Below are 4,900 nucleotides of genomic sequence, written 5' to 3'. Positions count from 1 at the left end.
TCATGGTTTCTCTCCTTTGCATTACAGGTAACAATTCCACAGAATTAAGATTTCTTTAGTCCGTTTATTATCTTTTTTTTGTAATTTACTCCGTATGTTTTCAACACATGAAGCCTAAAACACACCTAAAAGTATAACAAATAGGACCCCAGCTCTTGGGTATAACAACTCCCATTAGCTGTCTTCTGTGTGTAAGCCACATTTCAAACAATAGAACTATTACAAAACCCCTTCCTCAAGCAACTTACACGGTTACGTTCTTTTCCTTAGACTCTTTCTGAGCCTTAGGAGATCTCAGTCATATTTCCAGTTTACCTCAAAAGTTTCACATACTAATTTAAAATATCCTTGGCCAAGAACAAGTTTTATTCATACTTACTAGAGTGATTTGTTTAAAAGTTAGAGAATAATTTTTAAACACCATTTTGGAGCCTAAGGCATATAACATACCATATACATAAACCCATAGACATTCATTAATTGGGTTTCCTCCCCAAATACTGACAGCCTTAGGGCTCCTTCTTCTTTGGGGGACCCAATGACCTCCCTTAGCAATGCTGATGCAGTATGTTGAGAACTATAACTTTTCTTTGAAAATAGAGAACAGTATCTGGACAGCATAACCTCACAACCAAGAGTGCCTGGCCCTGATTAATGAGCAGCCGTGTGGAGGGATGTTCCCGCTGCCCTCTGTCTCCTTGCCTGGCTTGTGAACACCACCTCATAGACTCATGATGCTCGGTTCATAGAAAGGACTCACTGGTCAACTCTAAACTGAGTGCAGAGACCAGCAGCTTGCCGGGCTAGTGAAACATAGCCTAGATCCTAGGCCTTGGTCAACTCTAAATTGAGTCTAAGATTAGCCGCCTGTGAAGCTAGTGAAATATAGCCCAGTTCCAAGGCTCTGGAAGATTCTGATTCAAACGACTAGGGTTTAGAAGTTTTCCTCTGACTCAGTGTATCTCTGAGATTTGACTCCAAGAAGAACTGTTTGGATAGGAAGGACTTAGGACCTGCCATGAAGGCCGGATCCCATCAGTATGTGTTTGATTTTGAACGGGTACCTCGGGCTTCCTTATGAGAGAACAAATTTGCACCAAACTGTCACCTAAACAGCACTAAACACATGGGCTCTTCCTTAGAAGGCGAAGGAAACAAAGCCTGAACTCCGTCTCTGTTCTCTGCTGCCACCATCTGGCATATTCTCAGTACTGCAGGAGTCTAAAATGTTAAGGACTGCATCCAGGCACATTATTAAAAAGTATTTCAACAAAACAGCTCATTTTGAGGTTTAAAACATAAGGATGTATTTTATAATACATACCACAAAGCTGTAGCCTTTATTAAGTATACAAAGGCTTCTAGTGTATTCCCACAGTACAATTGTTGGACCACTCAGACAGATTTTGACACTTTGTACGTAAAAGTTTGTATAGTAAAGTATAGAATCGGTTTACTTGTAGATTTGGGATCCTCAGTGGAACAACTTCATATCGTTGAAGTAATTTTAAGAGTAGCTGGACACCTAGCTCAATGCTACAACACTAGCCTAGCAAGGGTGAAAGCCGGGGTTCAGTCCTCAACACTACAAATGTATGTGCATTTTACAAAAAGAAATCCTGGCATAAGAGGTGTTCAGATGCCAAACACATACTCCATCTTAAAGACTTCTGAGAGTCTTCTCGGTCCTCTTGATGATCTCCCTCCCCCAGTAGGAGACTTCCCTGGAGCTCCGGAGCATGGCTGACACAAAGGCCTGCTTCCCAGACCTAGGGTTACCATGTGGCAGGCAGTACAGATCCTTACTTGACTCTGTATCCAAACTGGGAAGGCCTGAGGCAGGGCGGGACCGGATGGGAAACGAGATGGCATGTGTTCATCAGGAAAGCTCCAATAGGATGATTTGCTTCAACTGGGCTGTAAACCACTCTGCTTCAAACGCTGGGGCTCGCCTGCCTTACAAATGTTTCTCACAGAGGCAAATTGTATCAGACATCTAGCTCTGGCCCATCGTTGGAGGCCATCCTTCTGCCTCAACTCTACTCTCCCAGCCGAGTATGTCATCTAGAAGAATCTTGCCTCACTCCTCACCTCCAATCCAACTGAAACGAACAGCCCTCTGAGAGCCAAGCACACCTCAATTTCTGTTGAAATCCTGGGATTAAGGTTTTCTGCACTGCCCAAACTTGAGCCTCAGAGGCTCTGTCCTTCCTCATCATCGCTCTAGATCCACGTACCCCACCCACGAAGGTTCTAGTCTGCACCTGGAACAGACATGAACTCAGTCTCCTCCAATGGATGGATGGATGGCTTGGCCTTCATCTTTTGTCTCTTGGATACATTGCAAAATCTACTTTGCACTCCTTAAAAATAGCCATCTTGCTTTGGCTTTCCAAAAGTCACATCGACCAATAAATTCAGACTCTTCACCTCTCAGTCCCCACACGAGTACTCAATTCCACCCAAACACAGACCTAAATATGCCCAGTGCTTTCCCTCCACTGTTTCCACAATTCAAACGGAATCTCTCCGAGGCCTCCCCAAACACCAGTGTTCCTGAGTTGGCCCCTCCCTCTCGAACACCTTCAGGGACACTGAGTTACTAAGCTGCTAACTCGGGAATTATAATACCATTTAGCTTTAATTCACCATCTCTTAAGATCATTCTTTTCTCTCCTAGACCAAAAGTTTACAGAAGTCAGGAATCACCATAAGGTGTCAGGTTATCTTCCCGAATTGTAGAATACGTGCATCGAGAAGTTGTGATTCATTTTTAGATCTTTAAGTCCTTGACATTTGAATTTGGCACAGGCAAAATCAGAAAGAGAGACAAAGACAGAGAGAGGCAGAGGCAGGGAAAAACCCAGCAATGGTCTGCGAGGGAGCAAAGGCCTACGGCAATGTTCACTAAGGTTTCCCTCCTCCTCAGAAAACAGTGACAATTCTCCTACACGGGAGCAGAGAACAGAGGCAAAGCATGTAGAAGCTGGAGAGGCTGGAGGGCCGCGGAGACAGGAGGATTGAGGGAGCCCATGAAATAATCATAAGCCGGCCCCGAGCGGAGCAGATGGCAGCCGCAGACAATGGAGCCCGGCACAGGCAGTATGAAAGTTTGATGAATTTCCTAATAGCAGTATGATGAAAGCCTGGAGTCCAGAAATAGCCTAAAAATAGAACAAATGTCAGGGCTACACAAAGCCTAGAAGTCCCCTTCATTATTTACTCCCCTGTATTTGTACAATACCAGCAAGTCTCAAAAGCTGTTGAGTCAAAACCTGTTAAGAGATGAGAATCATAATGGTTTATGTAATGAATATGAATATTACTCTGTTGGACCTTAAGGTAATACTCTGGGGCACTGTACTAATTTCATTACAAAAAAAAAAAAAAAGACAATAAAGCTAAGCGTGCACCTGAGCCATCAATAACCACATTCATTAAATGGTCCCAACTGCTCAGCATCATGATGAGAACTAAGCAATGCTGCCATAACAACCCACTGGCCATCCTCAAGATGGGCAGATGAACTTCCACAAGAATATACACAGGGTCCTGTGGATCTAGCTTCTATAAGCCAAACAAGATGTTCATCAGTGTTCTATCACTATAGTCAAATACTAGAGATAGATTAACGTATAATGATGAAAGGGTCACTTCGGCTTTCATTTTTAGATAATTTTAGTCCATTACCAACGGGCCCCAATTGTCTCGAGTGTGGCAAGGCAGTACATGGAAGGACCTTATAACATGGTCAAATTACTCCCCTCACAATCATGAAGCAAAAGATGTAAAGGAAAGAGTCAGAGTCCCAAACTAACTCTCCAAAACAGACCTCCAATGACCTCTCCAAACACCAGGACTCTGGTGAGCACATCTTTAACACATGGCCCTCCCAGATCATTCAAGACCTAGTCTAAGCCAAGCATGAGGGCACATACCTGTAATCTAAGCACTTGGGAGGCTGAGGACAATGACTTCAAAGCTAGCCTGGCTGATCTGAGCAAGATTGGCCCTGTCACCATTTCAACATGCATGAAGGAGAGGTGCATGAGGATCAACCCCTCACTGAGGGTCTGGGGTTAAGAAGAAGACATCACAGGGCATTGCATTGTTGGAAAGAAGGGTTTTAGAAGGAGAGAAGGGGGTATGCAGGATGAAAGTACAGAAAACTCATCATGTACATGTAATAAAGTGTCAAAGACAATACGTAAAAAATCATTTGAATTAATTACCTACAAAGATACAAATGATACCAGAAATACTTGGTGATTTCCCAAGATGATGTAAGAGGGTAAGAAATCCGTCTGAGAATGGTCTCATGAAGGAAGCTTATTCCTGGCTTGTGCAGACCACAAGCACGGGGTGGAAGGAAGAAAGTAGAGAGGAACTGAGTACTGTAAAGATGAAGCCATTGAGTTAAGGTGGGGACAATGCAATCATTTAATGCAAAAGACTCTCCAGGATATTACCATACCCAACTAGAACACAGAAGAACGGAGCTGAAGTAGAAGCAAAGGTCATGGAGTTGGAAGCTTCCAGAACTTCACAGGCCCTCTGGATCTACACTGTATTTACCATAAATGATGGCAGATAGGTGCCTGGAGGAAGGCAGTTGTGTGCAGTAAAGGGGTGGGGGGGATCGTGATAGTGAGGAGCTATGCTGTGCAGTTTGGCCGAATGGGGTCATGTCAGCTGTTTCTGTGTGAACGACAGGATGACTGACTGCAAGTAGCCACTTCCTGAGTACTGAGACACATAAAGTGTGAGAGACAGCACATTCAGTTAGGAAGTCTACAGGAAAAACAGAAGCCTGGGATTTCTCTTAAGACAAATAGTATCTGAGCTGGGTGTGGCCACACAGGCCTTTGAAACTTGGAGGAAGAGGCTGGTGGATCTCTGT

The sequence above is a fragment of the Grammomys surdaster genome, unplaced genomic scaffold (assembly GCF_004785775.1).
Source record: "Grammomys surdaster isolate TR1022 unplaced genomic scaffold, NIH_TR_1.0 65, whole genome shotgun sequence".
Lineage (NCBI taxonomy): Eukaryota > Metazoa > Chordata > Mammalia > Rodentia > Muridae > Grammomys > Grammomys surdaster.
This window is presented reverse-complemented; position numbering follows the sequence as displayed.